Genomic DNA, 17,496 nt, shown 5'->3' on the forward strand with positions numbered 1-17,496 from the left:
CTTGGAAGTCCAACCTGCTTTAAGTTCTTAAAAAGGTATCCCACATTGAAGAACCAGAAAAGCAGGTGCAGAGTAAAAATTTACTATAAATCTATTTAAACAAACATTAGATTTTATACAGGCCAATACGCCTGCCAAATACATGCCTGAGAAACTTTAATACTTTACTTGTCAGATCAAGACAGAGTGTCCCCAAGGTTCTGTTTGGCCAACATCTCAGTCTATCCCTTGACCTGAGCTTCCATGTCTCTGAATCAAGACAGAAAACAACATCTCTGACTCCGAGGCTTGTTTTGTGGCACTTAGCTCTCACATAGAAGGCTTCTGGGAAGAAAACATGATCCAAAAAGCTCCCCTGGAATGTAAAACTTAAGGTTACCTGTGCAGTTTTCAGGTGATTTAGAATAGCTTACTAAAAATAAAGCTGAGCCTACGTAAGGTTCCAGTGCGAGAGGCGAATGTATTGTAAACAACTGGTTCAGCACTACTGCACTGATAAATTTTCATCAGGGAAGGAGGTGCTGTTCTTCAATTAGTCAAATGAAAGAGGATTAATGACTACTTGGGAATCCTAATATCCATTGTTTTTTTCTGCCCTATTCCACAAGCAGAACTTTTCACAAGCATTACAATGTCTAGCAAGAGTCCTACGTTGTGTCCCAGCATCATAAATGCAGACTTCAAAATATTTTATTTCAAACATATCAGCTCTTTTTCTGCTTTGTTAGTGTTCGCTGTAGAAACAATCTGCTCGATTTTAATGAGAGCTGACATCATCAAGAACATTCCCTGCCATCAATTCACCACTAGCTGTTCTTCACTGATTTTTCTATTTTGAAAGTATTACATTTTTTTCCGATGAAAAATGCAAAACCCCCCAAAATTTTTAAGAAATTACAAAGGAAGTAGAAAAATCCTCAAAATAGAAATACTGAAGACCTGTATTGGGCTAAGAAGATACCCTATTATCTATGTTGTCTTTCCTTTTTAATTTCTGAATGGCAGGTTTCAGTTCTGTTGAATGCCAGCCAGAAATCCAGGGTTGTATAAAACATTCTAAATACATTACTTTTTAACAATGCTGAGAAAGAAAAAAGCACCATTTTAATAGCCATGTCATAAAGACTATTTTTATTTAGGAAATGCTATTTTAATTTAAACATCATAACCCTATGAGTTATAGCAAACAATATTTTTTTACCATATGATCTGAATTATTGCAAACTGTTATTTCTCCCTCCCCTGTTTTAGAAGCCTGACCATACATGTGTGTTCATGCGTGTGTGACTGTCTGCCATGAAGGACGGAAACCACTAAAATCCATTAGTTAATGTAATGGCAAAACACCAAAAAGGATGTTGGGGTTGCTTTTTACTCCGTATCTTTCACTACTTCATTTTCTGAATAGTACCCTTCTTGTAACACCTCTCCACAGCAAACTGGTAGTGGTAACAGCCATCAACCCAGACAATGTGGAAAGTTGCTATAATTTCTTTCATCTGCTGTTTTCCTGAATTCATGCACTGTGTGGTTTGAAGGAAGGTTCCCTTTACCAGGTGCCAAGAAGTGGAAATACACGTGTGCATTTGTGAGCACATACCTGCTTGGTACTGGAAGAATTAAATACTACTTTAGTCTAAATGTTTGAGCCGCATCACTAAGAATGAGTTTTGAAGACCAGCTTTTCTTCTGCATTTTTTTCCAGTGCAGGTCATCAATGAAAAAACTGCATATATGGTGGTCTGCTAGCTTTGTTTGCAATTTAGTTTAATTATTTATTAAAGTCTGTGAATAGCTATCATTAATTTTTTTAACTTAGTTTTTTTTTTAATGCATATAACACTTAGAAGTTTGGAAGCTGATTTAATGGTTACTTCAGGTGCTCATAACTATGAGTATTCACATCTGACACTTTACAAGACCTTCAATGTTAAATTGCAGATGGCAAACATTGCTCACATTGGACTGCCCTGTGAGCTGCAAAGGATCACAGTGAAACAAAAAGGATTTTTTAAATATATGGCTTTTCCATAACTGCTAAACATAAAGCCAACTTGTTATATGCTCACCAACACTTCACTTGAAGTAAAGAGAAAGCCACCCTATGCTTAAGATGGAATTTCCTTATTTAAAGAAGTTTTAGAAATAAATTAGCCTGACCTTTAAAATAGTAAAAATCATACATGCAACTAAACCCATCATGCATCTAGAGAAGTCTGAGACAAAAGAACATAACCTACCTTAAATTGAACAAAATGTTTAATAAACTAGTAACAAAAGGCAATATAAATATTCACCTGTTGTTTTATAGAATTCAATTAAAAATCACATATATTTCTATGTTCAGAGTGAGGATATAGTCCAAACCAAGAGTATTATACTAGCAAAATTACCTCTTCTGAAAAAAAAAAGCCACCAAAAACCAAACCAACAAAACTAAAAAACACCCAAACCTTTATATTCTTAATTAACTTTCCTTTACAGCAGTACACTACAGAGAATGGAAACCAAAGTAGAATTCATAGGCAAGAACCTATTTATCTGTCCTTAAAATGGTCTTAAAGTGAGAAGCTTTTAGGAAAAAAGAGTATTTAAAAGCATGAAGTCCTCTCCACCCTTTTCACCAACTCAATCAGTGGCTTGGAACAGCTCAAGAAATACTGTTTTCTACAAAATGTAGATATGCACATAGTTCATTGGTGGCTCCTATGAGCTAAACCCATGCATCTGCAGTGCAAAGATCTCTTCTCCAATGCAGTTTCTAGTACAATTGTCCCGAGCAGGAACAAGCCTGTGGTGTACCAGTCGTACGACTGTGAGTCCAGACCTCAGCTTCTCAGCAGCGGCCAAGTCTCACTGTTCCTTTCAAAATATATCGGGCTTTCTTTTCTGAAAACACACTGGTCTCTAAGTCTCTAAATCTTTGTAGGCACTGAACATTTGCAGATGCTACTAGCAGGATTCATCCAGTTAAATATTCATGGTATTTAAAAGACCAACAAAATTGCAACATGTACTACTCATCTCTGTAAAATAAACCAAAAACACTGTTGGGATCATCTAGCTAGGATTTGAACTCATGATATCTAAATACGGCCACTGGCAAATTTGAACAGATGTGACCTGCGAAAAGTTCAATTTTGCTATTACTTGTATTGATGTTTCTATTGAAATACACATTTAGGTCCATAGCAATCAAAGTAACACAAACTGAGTCAAACCCCAACCACGTTCCTAAGTAAAATGCACCAAACCATAAATCCTCCCTTTGTATTTAGCTCTCGGTGAACTTCTGATCAGGAACCATGTACAGAATTCCAGAAGGAAAAAAGTCTGTTCCTTTCTGAGGTAAGTAGTTGCTCTTGTTAACACTCTGCAAGCACACTTGCAAGGGCTCCAGGTTCTGCCCATAAAGGACCCATGTGTTACTCTGTTCAGAGGGATAACTATTTTGGAATAAATGAAAGTTCAAAGGTCAAATTATTCTTTTAACTGTTGGTTTCTGTGGCATGTGAAAACATTAACCATATTAGCCAGCATATCTTGGATATCTTCTCAATCTTTCTCTCTCTCTGCATCCAGTTTGGTACTGCTTACATCAAACTCTTCAGAATTATTATTAAACATAAACTAAACCTGCTCCTCTAAACCAAACATCTTTGAACTTCAGTCAGTCCCCCTCAAACAAATAAGCTGTTTTGAAAATTATTTCCAGGGCAATGCCTGTTGCCATAGAGATGACATTAAGTGAAAAGGACAAAAAATATAGAGGGTGATAAACTGCATGGTTGGATGACACACTTGACTTCCAAGTCTGTGTTCAAATGAGGCATACATGCCAAGATTTTTTATGAAAGAGAAAATTAAAATGTATCGCTATCAAGCAGTAACTGACAAGGTATTGTGTGGTGGCTGTTAACATAATGCTCCATATATTTATTGTTTGTCATTTTTCTGGCCCTGATAAAGGTCTTTTAGAGCTGTAAATCATACCATTAAATCTGCCACTAGAAACAGAGGCTGTTTGGAGAATGAAAAGAAAAGAAAACACAGAACTGAATCACTACTTACAGGTTTCTGCTTAATGACAGACCTTAACTATTACATCAGAGATGACATTTATTCTCCGAATTTGGCACATTTTCAAAAGTCAGTCTGGTGGCTTATGACCTGACTTGAAAAAAAAATTCTCTTGAAGCCTAGGCTATTTGCCATGGCAATGTACTGTAGGGACACAATATACAATTAAGTACATATGATTTAAGACAAAATGAAGTTATTCACGTCTTTAAAAATATCAATTCACTTGCAACAAACATTCCTATTTACAAAATTTGCCATCTCTCCACATTTTGTTTATGACGGGCCTGGCATATTATTGTCATCTTGATTGGTATTAGTTGTAATAAAACATAATAAAGATTCTGCTTAGGTTCTCACATGAATATTTTGACCAACACCTTCCAAACACAAACTTAGACACACCCAGAAGTGAAAACTGACAGTAATAATGCAAAATGTTACAAAACTCGATAAAGATGTGGTGGAGAAAAATATGATCTATGGCATGCAGAGAATACCTTCTCAATATCGTCAATCTGGAAACTGCTTTACCAGTCCACAAGACAATCCTTATCATCTAGGCATAACATCCTCTCTCAACAGTGTCCTGCAGCAAATGACAGAAGTAAACAAAATAACAAATAAATAATCCTGTATAAAACAATACAAGTACAAAGTGATTGTTCATCTTCAAGAAAGATAAACACTACAAAGATTCTTAGAACCTGTCAGGGTAACTTTTTAAGATGTGCTTCAGAACTTCGGACTAAGAAAAAAAAAAAGACTATCTCCAGCATCAGCCCATTAAATGGCAATTTTGTCTATACAGGACTTCAATCAACAACTGAAATACAATTGTACTCCTCATAACTTTATTTGATAGAAGGCACATTAAATGAAAGGCAGACCTACAGAGTGGCCAGAGACCATCGAAGTCACTGGTAGGAGCAATAACATTGAAAAGATGGTTACATTTAGACCCAGTTAACCTAAGAAGACTGTTTTACAGACAAGAGACACTGAAGAGTCCTCTCAGACGTTAGCAAGATGTTGCATGTTTTGTACCCACCTAAAACCGCACATTTTAAAAGCACCTATCTTTCTAAAATTCGTCTAAGATTCCACTTATTTTCACTCTATCCCATTAAAATTTCACTACTCATTTCATTCAATTTGAAAGAAAAGTACACAATACAAATGCATTGCATAAAGCAAGACCTAAAGAGAAGCACATGTCAAAGATGAAGCATAATGTCCGAGTAGAATACACACTTCGTATTAATTAGAAAAAAAACCATAATCAGTTAAAGTAATTTACTGCCAGTAGCTTACTCTGAGAACTCCACAGGAAATTACTACTAAAATCCGAGTTTTACTCTGGCTGATAAAAAAATTGGTAGCTAACACAATGTCAGTTATGCATAATTTAACTAAGATGATGCCTTTGATGTTGTACATACAGCCAAAATACTACATGGATAATAAGAATGGCTGCAGGCATAGTAAGACAGACAGTTGTGTTCTTATTAGTAAGAAACTTTTTGAACATCTGTCTGTAACTAGGTCCTGTTTACGGCCCGCTCTTATTAATGAAACTTTATAAATTTTTTTATTGGATTTGTCTGTTAAAATTGAACAAATAAACAGTCTATTGCAACATGCAACCACCTGATTTTATCCCCTTGTGAATCAATGACCTTCAATTAATAAGCAGAAAGATAAGAAGGTGGAGATTACATAATTTAGAGTATCTCAGATTCATTTGTTTGCACATGAAATTGAATGTTCATATTTCATTCAAAATTCCCTTGACAGAAAACTTTTCTTCATAGTATAATATTCAATAGTTTTCAATGAATTGGTGAAACATGATCACTCAATCACCTGCATTTCCTTTATTTTCCCAGGCTATTCGAAAGGAACTTTTTTCCTGGTAGTCCTTAAATTTCTTCTGGAATACAATCCTAGAGTCAGCTTAAGTGTAATTAATAGTAAGGTTTTATTTTAAGCACAAGCAACGAGGGAAAAACACAGCTATTAAACCATTTCTGATGGAATTTGTATGCATCGGATATTTTTTCCAGATTTATTTTCCTGTTTCAGGTAAGAAAAAGCAGTACAGTCTATCACAAAATTAAGATATATATGGGAGTGTGCATAGCAAAGCATGGAGTGAAACATATTACTAGAAACATACCTCAAATCTCTGAGGAAATCTAATTTATATGGAAGATCGACAATTTAACAGCAAATGTACCCGAAGAGATGTACATTGCAAAAACTCTATCTCAGTAGCGATGCACAAGCACCATGAAGATTCTGCTATATCACTTATCGAGCCATTTATTCTAAACAGTGTTATAATGCCTATTCTATAAAACAGCATGTATTTTACCTTGCTTTATCACTGAAATTGAAGAAAGGGACACAACTAGTCAAAGGTAAAACCTCTTATAAATGCAAAGCCTAGAGTGAAGAGGCTGTCACTTTTAGAAAGCAATTTCCCTCACTCACTTGCGAGGGATGACACTGATACTGCATTCTGTTACCTTTATACATTTGAAAATGTGATACAGCTGAAAGATACAGTGGAAGATTTTAACATAAGTGATGTGCATTCACTTCAAAAACCTGATATTAGTAAATAATGATATAAAGGAAAAAACTGAAAATTATCACAGGAATTAACTAATCCTGACCCAGATGTGTTGTCCATGTGACTATTTAATCAACAAAATACTGTCCTACCGTGTAGTTATAGAAAGAATCTATATATTTACTTACTGTTTTAAGACAAATGCTGGTGTGAGTGAAATTCAATTCTCAAAAAGTTTAAGGCAAAACATCTGTGTACGTCCTGAGCTCCACTTAAACTCTCATCTTGAAATAAATTACAGCAAATGAAATTAATTTTAACCAAACTTTTAAACAACATATAAAAGTAATTATAATTAAAATAGTAAATAAGCTTCCTTTGCTGTAGATCCGAAAGGGGCCACCAATTTTCAAGCAACTTCTGAAATCTCACCTCTTTTGTAGTCTAATTGGTTACATCAGTAAATTGCTGGGTGAATGCTTTAAAAGGATGCAGAACAGGAATAGAAATACAGCTTTATGGGAAGTGAGGTGTGAGGCCATTAAATGCATTCACTACATCAGAATGTTTTTAATCCTACTGACCAATTAAGTAAAAGGCATCTTGGAACAAGTAAATATAATAGTCCTGTTGCTGACTGTAAAAACAGATACGGTCAAGACGATAAAATGTGAACATTAATTGTTAATTAACTTGGCAAAACTATTTCTTTAGTGACAAATTCTTGAATGCTTTACCAAATCATATCAGAGGAAAAAGAATAATGAGTAGACAAGTCCAAATCAGAGCAATTTCAATATTAAGTTTCAAAATCCCAGAAAAGCCAAATTAGTAGATTTATGTAATGAAAAACTACATTGCTGTCTTTACTACCTATTTCTGAACAGAAGGATTCTATACTTCGGATACTATATGACCTTATTTCCAATTAAAACTATAAATTACACTCACTTAGGCTCTTCATTTAAATCTCAGAAATTCCTGAGCTTGCCTACAATTGATGCCATACACTGGGTCTATCAAAATCACCATAAGGTTTCTTAACTCGGTTGAAATAGCTACCTTGTTTTTGCCCACTTTAAAGAACATTTCTTGCCACTAATTAAACTTCCTACAGTATTTCTAAGTTCCTAATTTAGCTATGTGAATTAATTAGATCTCAGCTCTACTCCCAAATTCCTTTAATACCACTTCCTTTTCCTTCAATTGCTCCACATGGAAGAAAAAAGGATACATACTTTCCATAATAGAGCAGTCTGAGATCTATTAAAAGAAAAACACTACATAAGACGTCCTTATATTCAGCTTTTATGATTAAATGAAGAGATTGGAAAGCATGGTTAAGACATTTGTGGTAGCTTTAAAGAACAGAAACAGCAAAACAGCACATTTGGGATATGTAAACATCAAATTCAGAGTATAAATGAAGCATTCAAATACGTATAAATCAAGTTTCCAAAGATGCTTATGGAATAGAGACTAGGTCTAGTTTACATAATAAAAACAAACTAGCTAGGCAGTTGATAAGAGGAGAATTAACTCAGGATTTTGACTGAACAAACAGCAACGGATCCCCTTCAGAGACACACTATGAAATAATTTGGTTTCCCGTGGTTTAATAATCTAAAACTGGTTACTGTACTACCAATCAGCATGAAATATTTTGAGACAAACCTCAGATGGATCAATGTCAAACACTAAGTCAGGCAACTTCAAACTTTGTGATACTAACCTCATACGATCAAAAGATTTAGCTTTAAACTTTTAACCTCACCACACGAGTAGTCTTAGTGTTCTGGCTCTGCTATTTAATAGCTATTTGTATAAGTGAATAAATATTTATTGTCCTATGTATATGTGGAACATACACTGATGACTTATGACCTTAAACTAGAAAATGATCACATATGCTCTTAAACAAGGTTGTTGTTGTTATTAATATAAGTTAACTTAACAAAGAACATCGTTAATTTGAATTTATAAATGAACAGTAAGTCTATTGCTTTTAGGGTCTAGGTACTAAAACAGAAGTTTCTCCAAAACTGATAGAATGAATAATTTCTGGTTCATTTCCATTAAACTATCATTAACACTGCCTAGTTATAAGGAACGCATTCAACTCTTAAAGACATGAAGTAATAGAGACATACAAAAATGCAAGAGAAAACAAAAGGAAAGTTAATTCATTGTTTACTGCTACATAGTAGTTTGTGCTTTCTCTTCTGACATCACAGTTTACTGAAGGTCCATTACTCTTTGAGTTACTCCAATAACAGGGATACCCCAATCGCCCCTTCTTCATAGAAAGCCTACCAGAACTACTAGGTTCTTTTGAACTCGAAAAGAAGAATATATATTTATATATAAATCAGCTCACATTGTTATCAAGAACATGTATTTTTATTTTTTAATTTTTTTATTATTTGGACATATTTCATCGTACTAAAGTCCTACAAGAGAAAGTACTAAGGTCATGTCTAATTTAGTACAAAATTACAGTACAAATTTAGGAACCTCTAAAGCTAATGAAATAAATATTCTCTTTATTTTAGAACAAGTTATAATACTCAGTAATATTTTGTGAGACTAAATAACAAGACGAGTAAAAATATTACAGAAATGTTTTTAAACTGAAATTACAAACTGTACTCACTGCCTGCTTAGTTACCCTTAGATTCAGCTACACATCTCTTGCCGACAGTAGGAACAAAACACGTTCAGTTTTCTTCAGAAGAGAGGGAAAAACATACATTTGAAAGAAATTTACTGACCACCACTAGCTTTTGAATTGAAGAGGCATTTGGCCATCAAAACTATTAAAGATTAATGTTAAAGCCTGTTGGAGGTTTGGACTTTCTGTTCTACGTTCTGTCTCATATCAAACACAGATAAGTAGTCCCCTGTAATTTTTATGACTATAGTGTCAAAAGCCTTCCATCCAAATTGCAATAAATATTGTAATGAAGTCTGGAAGCAAGGCCATTTGTACTTGCTCGGGGCTGAGAATTAAGATAGCCTGTTTCTAGTTAGACAGTCATTAGTAAGATCTAACGTCTATGGTAAATGGTTTCCTGTTCTGAGTACTTAAAACTAGTTTTAGTAAAATTGACTTCCTGAACATTTTCTTATATCTTCTCCAATATATGACTTTTAATTTTCCACTTCTTTTTAACGGTGAGCTCTTCACAGTCTGTCCCTTAAGTAAGTGTGCTTAATTGAAATGAATTCAGAGTCCCATCCTGCAGGTAGCTCCTCTCTATAGGAACGTATTTTTATGTTGCTCCAAAGCACATTATATCAAAATGCAGCACAATGTGGAAACATATTACAAAACCCTGTGGGAAAACAAAATGTGATATATCCTTTACTTTCTCTAAAAAAAGGACTGCTGCAGATTTATCTTCCCCCCCCTTTCAATTTTACTCATTATTTCAGTTTGCAGAGATAAATTAATATTACATTTGTTATAAAAATATTAATTTGGCTCAAAAGGATTTGCAGATACATTTTCATTAAGATTTCAAATGCAGGCTCTCTGTTTATGAATTACACCTAAACTTTGAGGTTAAATACTGGCAAAAATGTGAAGATCAGCTATATCTAATATAATTCAGAATTCAAACATATGCAGCTCCCATAATACTGTGTGTTGATTCTTCCGAAAAACTGTGTGGCAGATTGTTTCAATGAACCAAGCTTATTATTACTTCATTAAAAAAATAAAAAATGAAATTAGTCAATATAAGAATGTACATTATAGTTATTTGAAAACAAGCTGAGAGTCTTTGCTACTCAGGTTGGTCAGATTGGCCAAATAAAATGAGCCACTTCAGAAAAACTCCTCCAGCATCCTGTTTAAGATCCCGTTAAAGACTGTAAGATTTTAGGTAGGTGACATACAAGAAATTTGATATGTAATTCCCAATAAGTGCCTATGAGTTCCCAGTAAGACAGATTCTGAGGAACTATTTTGTGTAGGAATACACAAAACCATTTAAGAAAACAGGAGCAGACACATTTGATTGCAAGCAATACCTATAAGCAGGAATTAGATGTCGAAATGCATTTGTGGATCCACACCTAGGTGTACATTGGAAATAAAAAATGTTAAAAATACCCCCAAAATGAGTATTCTTATGTTAAAAAAAATAAAATAAAATCTTGTTTTAGGTAAAAATACCTTGATTTGCAGAACTAACAGTGAAAAGTGGATGCTTCCTAGTAACCTTTGAACTATTTATTATTCTGAGAGTAAATTTTTTCCTGTTCTAAACCGCATGGCTTGCCCATACCTTCCCATAAACTGCATATTTAGACTACAATTTTCTCTTTTGTGGGTGCCTCCCGATATTTCAAAATTTAACCTTTCATGTTTTGAAATATCACAATGTTTTCTCTCACCTGTTTATTGGCCTACAAAAAAATATCAAACAAGTTAGAGTCCAGTAAACTAGATACATACTTAAGACACCTCTAGTGATATGCTTGTTGGAGGGTGTTCCCACAACTCCCCTACCATCCTCAAATTTCTAAAATCACCTGTACTAGCTCTCTGCAAAACAAATCTTAACAGAATATTTCATGTTTATTAAGTCAGAAAATCTGAATGTGAAATTTTTGTACATATGCTCTGAACATATTAGAGGACTTTGCATTCCTGTGCATAGCGCTCATCCAACATAGTAAAGCAAAAAAGTCTACAAGTTACAAACAGACCTCATCATTTCTATATTTATTCAAATAAAAATGGTGTATTTAAATCTGTATATCATAGAATAAATATCCCTTTTTTCTGTTCCTTGAGAAAAGACATGAATTATTAATTTCTGCCGTTGTATTCACTGAACAACTGTAATTGCAAGTAAATGTTGAAGTTAATGAAAAAATTAAGAAAAAGAGTATCTTTGTAAGAATTAATGAAACATTTCCACAAAATCTTTTTATATACCAATAATGTCCCATAATATAGAATAATTCTTCATGAAGCTGCTCCTCTATGTTAAAAGCTAAATAATTATAAAAAATGAACACTCACTTATGAAAGGGTTTGGGTACTATTTAAAATCCTAACATTGTTTCAGATAAGCACTTGGGAACATTCCTCATTAGGCAAAATTTGTCACAAAACATTCTGGCAACTCAGTGGAGATTAAGGAAATGGTTGCAAAAAGCAAAATATACGCTTCTGCTTCGAGATTTTTTAATTTCATAAGGATTAGTTCAAAGAAATAGAAAATTCCCCACACACCACTTTCTCCCTTCCTGATCCCTCTCGACTCCTGCATGCTTGTGGCAGTTGCTGAATTGGACTTCTTAAAATGTTTGGAAAAGAGTGCAGTCTTCATATTTGCAGCCTGTCTATGAACAAAAGCCATCGCGAATGCTAGAATTTAAAAGGCTTTAGCAAGACAGATAAACTTGTTGTGAGTCTACAGGAAAGCAAAGGCAGAATGGGTCTGAACGTCAAAGTCGGTTAAGAACTGTATTTCAACCTAAATTAAGTAAATGAGCACTCATACACAAAGATATTTGCCTGCTTAGAAAGGCTACATTTCTGTTCAGAAAGTCTATCCTGAAAGTTATTTTAAGCATCTATTATAAAACCCAAACACCCCAAACATTCTGTACAGAAACAAGAATTTCTTCATCTAAAAGTAGCTTCCAGGTGAAGTAAATACCTCCTTAAAAAATTCAATAGCTTCTGTAATATTGTTTGCATAAATAAAATTCTGAAACTAATCAAGTAGAAACTTTATGCTATATTTACTTGTCGTCAACAGGCATCACTGCTTGCTGTTATCATTCAAAGACAATCAATGCTATACTATTGTCATTAATAAAAAGGAGTCAATACACACAAACTTTTAATATAAGCCTAATTATGAGTGTCTCTTTGCATGAAACTAAAAATATTGAAGATGTTGACATTGGAGATGTGCTCTCCAACAAAAAGCCAAGTACAAGTCAATAATCTATTATGATTTTCATTTTGCAGAAGTAGCGCCATTATTTCAAAAGGTCTCAAAAATCAATTTAGCATTTAGTATATCTGTGTAATAATGACACCCTAATTAAAAATCCCAATCTGAATAGCACAAAGGATAATGTTTAATCTCTAATCAATGAGCAATGAGAGAAGTTGCTATAAGTGCAATAACCTTTATTAATGAGGTTTACTGTTTTTTCATAGATTATGTATCCCTTCATATTTCTGAAAGTCACTCATACTCTGAAAAGATGTGCATCAGAAATACTCCAAATAAGTCAGTAAATGTGATTACAAGTTACTTAGAGAAAAATAATGAAGAAGAAAAATATACCTTTGGCTACTTACAGATTAAGCTGCTATTGGTACATAGAAAATTTAACTGGTAATTTTTTAACTCAAGATCGCTAACTTGACAAGCCATCTCTAAGTTAAACTGATTACTAAATACATTACTATAGCCCAGTTAAGCTCTTTATAGGTTGAAATATATATGTGATTCTTTCCATTTATCAGTAAGAATGACATTATATGTGAGAAGAATTTTTCAGTTTTTTGAAGATAATCCTTTCATTTCCCAATCACTCTTACTAATATGAAACTGCAGATTCTGAATAGCTACCAAAGTATAAATTCTGCATAAAACACCTTACATGGCAATGAGTGCATTTCTTTGTAAGTGTTCATCAGTGCACTGGATAGCTGCTCAATTACCTGTGTGTCAAATGATTATTTGAGAGCTCAATTTTAACTCCATTACCCTCCCCTCACCTCGTATTTCAGTTATTTATGCTACTGAAGTGTTAACACAGCTTTGAACCTGCTATTTCTCCACCTGATATTTCCCACCAAGAGGTGCTGGAGTAGCAGATGTCATAATTATTCAATTTTTATGCTTGTTCTACGTTAATTTTTTTTCAAGGTTTTACATGACAGGCCCATCGGACATGAAGTTCAGAAGCATTGCAGTCTTCTACCACTACAGCCTGCAAAAGTAGACTAAAGAAAGTCTACTACATGGGACTGTTGTAGAGGTCTGTCAACTTTTTGTCTTCGAAATTTTCAGATTGGTTCAAACACAAGAAACTTAAGTATATAGACACATTTTCTGCTCTGTGGCTTTTTGATACTTTGAAAATTATTAACAGACTTTATTAACAGTTGCTTAGGGGCTTGTAGCGTCACACATACAAGCTGAAAAATCATTCATGATAATCTCCCCATGCAATTGAAATGGTAAGAAACTGCTTCCAACAGCCTAAAATTACTTCAAAACAGATCTGCGTTACTGAACACACCAGTAAAACGGTAACATAGCTAATGAGGGTTCACAGAACCCTACAACTGAGAATAAAGACTTTCACGCTACATTCCCATAAGTACGACAGTACAACTTTTCGCTAGGATTGCATGGAGATACATACGGAGATAGAAGAAGAAAAGAGAGGTAACCAGCTGTCAAAAGACCTTTTCTGTATCAAAACACAGAGAAAGATGTAAGTGTTTATACATCTCTGAGAAAATCTGGAGTAAAATAAAATGCAAAATGCAAAAAAAATCTATATAGTATTCCTTCAAAACAAAACAAACAAACAAAACCCTCACACTGTAACAATGCACATGTTTTAAATTCAATGTAGCACTGAGCAGCATATTTAATTTTCTGCTTTAAGAGTATACCAGATCCCTTACTCTATGTTTAATGTCACCAAAAATCTTGGATATTTTAGGATTTTTGTTAATGTCCTAAAACATGGGAAGTCATATGTAGAAAACAACTGCAATAAAAGATTTGTTATAGAAAAAGAAACAAACATCAGTCCTCAGATGCAAAAGGACGTCAAACAGATCAAGAGTTGTGATCTGTTGTTTCTACCGGTTGTGGTTTCAAATAGATCTTCTCTATCCTTCCTTCCCCTCTACCAATCTGGGACACCAGAGCTATTCTCAGTATGTGCATACTTCAGAATTGTGTCTTGTTATTTTCTAAAATACCGATTAAGTTCTACATGCAAGAAGACTTTATGCATTAGAAACGACTATTTTTATACACTATTCCCTCAGGGTGTAGTATGGTATAATCTATACTTATGTACTTTTTCATTCATGTAAAGCTCTTGTAACCAAAATGTTAGAGCAGCTATGAGAAAATTAAATAGAACAAGAGCTGCCATGTGCTCCACAATTAAAGGAAACACTAAGTAGCAGCAATGGGAATTAAACAGGACACTGTGTTATGCCAAATACCAAATGTGAAACCAAAATATCTGCCAAGCCTCCCCTATTTGTTACAATTTTTCCATATTTAGGTAAATTTGTGTAATTATGTACCCCGCAGCGGTAATGGGACTGTGCTTTAGTCCTTTTGCAGCATGTGCTGTTGGCACAAATGTCCTCTTTGAGGGGAAAAAGAACCAACTTGGCCAAGATTACATATGTTGATTTTATATTGGCATCCTGACTGTGCCTAACAGCTGGTCTGAAATTTAATGAAACTGTATTGGATTTATTAAGTTAAACAACTTTGCAGACTCTTTAAGCATATGCATTTCTTATTGTTCCCCATGTTTTTGCATCTGCTTTGATCAGAGCACCAACAGTTGCACAATTTTTCTTGATATTTGAACTGGATCTGTGTGCCAAATAATAAGGATATTTAAGATTTATTTTCTTCTTATACTCTATGACGCCAGTTTTAAACAATAGTGATCACACCCACAAATCTCTCATGACATTTTCCACATACGTGCTTACCAAAAGCTGTGAAAGGAGCATGTTCCTGCCAGGTATTCTTTCCATAATCACTAAGATGCTCAAAACTTTTTCCTTTTTATCGTGTGTGTGAAAGACGCTGTCAAAAAGGCACTACTTGTTATTTATTTATTTATTTATTTTTATAGCTGCACACTGGGTGATTTAGTTGGAAGTCCTGCAACGCATATGTGAAATATTTTCCATGACAGAGGGCATGGAGATGCAATATGCCAGCCATATTCCAAAGACAAGTCAAGCCACCTCCAGCCAGAGAAACCTACCATTGCAATGTGTCTCCTAATTCAAGGTAATTGTTGATGTGCAAAATGCTGAAATAAGTTCAATGTTTCTAAGCCTCTTCACAAGTCCCTTGAAGGCAGTAGTAGCTATTGAAACTGAGCTGTAAGCTGCTGTCTCATAATGATAAGCAACGATGTTCTGCGAACACATGAACACATCTAGGAAGCTGTAGAACAGTCACGAGGCAGAGTTTAAACATACTAAGATTCCACAAACTCTAGCATCATCATTGTGAATAATTTGTAAAATAAGAATTTATTCAAAGATTGTTAGCGCACACCTAGTCGTTTAGAGACAAAAAATTTCAAGCAATGTGTTCTACATGCATAAAATAAGAGAAAATATCCATATCTCAATCTAAAATAGGAGTTATTGGAACAATAATAAAATAAATTAGTGCTAGATACCATTTTAAGGGTAGAAATCTCAGTTTTCAAAAGCTTCTAATGCTCTACGTATCAATCAACACTGTCTTATTTGTACACTCAGCATAAGATTTCAGGTGATTTAAAAGGATGGGGATAGACTGAGAATTAATTATCACTGCTCAAGTAAAACAGACTGAAAAGTTTGCTTATGCTTCTGAAGGGAATTATTGTCTGTACAGGTGTGCCTCCATCATATACACAGGCAAGTCTCACGTTTCTAAGGAAGAAAATCTCTTCGTAAGGTTTTATCTCCCGAATAATGCAGACCACATAACCATACTGTATGGGATTTTTAGTAGAAGACTATTACTATTATTATTTAAAGACTAATTTTCATGGTAGAGCCTGAAAAAAGTTTGTTATACTTCATTGGTTTCCTCTAATCTGTTCAGATAACACTGTTATTCAATGTTACGTCCTAGTATCCTGAAAAAATTGAGTGAAGAAATGAGTTTAACAATATTAATACGAATATTTATTTCTCTCAAAAGAGTGAGATTAAAGTGCACTAAACACCTCCCTCCACCACAACACCATAAAAGGAAAGTGAGCTCGTCCAAGACTGAGAGAGCCTAGAGTTTCCTCTACCTCGCACAGAGCTTTACATGATCTGGAGTGTTAAGAAATAAGTCCGCCTTTATTTCATGTAAGGCAATTCCACATTTCCAAACACCTTATGTTCTTCACTGATGTTCTTCAAAGGACAATGACATTCATAGAAATCCTATCTTCAAAAATGATTTTATGTTACAGGTTCCTCTTTATAAACACTCGAACTATCTTAACTAGCGAAGCAGTTTTAAAGCGTTTTACAACAGTTATAATAACAGTGAATCATCACCGATAGTGAACACACAGCATTTGCCAGTAATCTGCTACGAAACTTCCAGATTTATTATATGACTGAAGTTTTTAAATCCTTCTATCAAATCCAACAACCTCCAGATTAGTGATTACAGAATGTATTAAACGAGTTTCAATGACTCAAGATACTGATCTAAACACCACCAGCTGTTTTACACTATATACCTTTTCCTTAAAAGCAACAGTAAAAATATAACCCAAAACATAAGTAAACAAAACAAGTATTTGTTTTCCCGAGCAGATACAGAAATTAGTCTTTTTTTTTTCCCCTTCTAAAATCTTTAAATCACTCAAGGGCATGACTTTAACTGGTACAGCTTCTTTTATTTGATGAGTAAGGAAAATTAAGTAGAAAAGTACTTTGGCTTGTTTCAAAGCAGAATAAAATTGTTCAGAGCACTTTCATCACTGCTATTAGCTGCTACTGCCTTCGAAGAATATGAAAACAAGAAAAATTTTGAAAGATTTATCAGAAGTAACTACAGAACATGTTTAACTACCCCTTG

General features: G+C 34.2%; 1 long non-coding RNA gene across 12 annotated transcripts in view; it reads right to left on the reverse strand.

Moving 5' to 3' along the window:
- LOC128853483 (uncharacterized) overlaps nucleotides 1-17,496 on the reverse strand; it is a 273,663-nt gene that overhangs the window by 206,003 nt on the left and 50,164 nt on the right. Inside the window, exon 1 of one of the 12 annotated variants that reach the window (XR_008452029.1) lies at nucleotides 4,581-4,660. The exons of the other annotated variants lie outside the window; for them this stretch is intronic. This is a non-coding gene — a long non-coding RNA (uncharacterized LOC128853483). Of the gene's footprint in view, nucleotides 1-4,580; nucleotides 4,661-17,496 lie in introns of those variants that run through there. 12 annotated transcript variants of the gene reach the window in all.

The sequence above is a fragment of the Cuculus canorus genome, chromosome 13 (genome assembly GCF_017976375.1).
Source record: "Cuculus canorus isolate bCucCan1 chromosome 13, bCucCan1.pri, whole genome shotgun sequence".
NCBI lineage: Eukaryota > Metazoa > Chordata > Aves > Cuculiformes > Cuculidae > Cuculus > Cuculus canorus.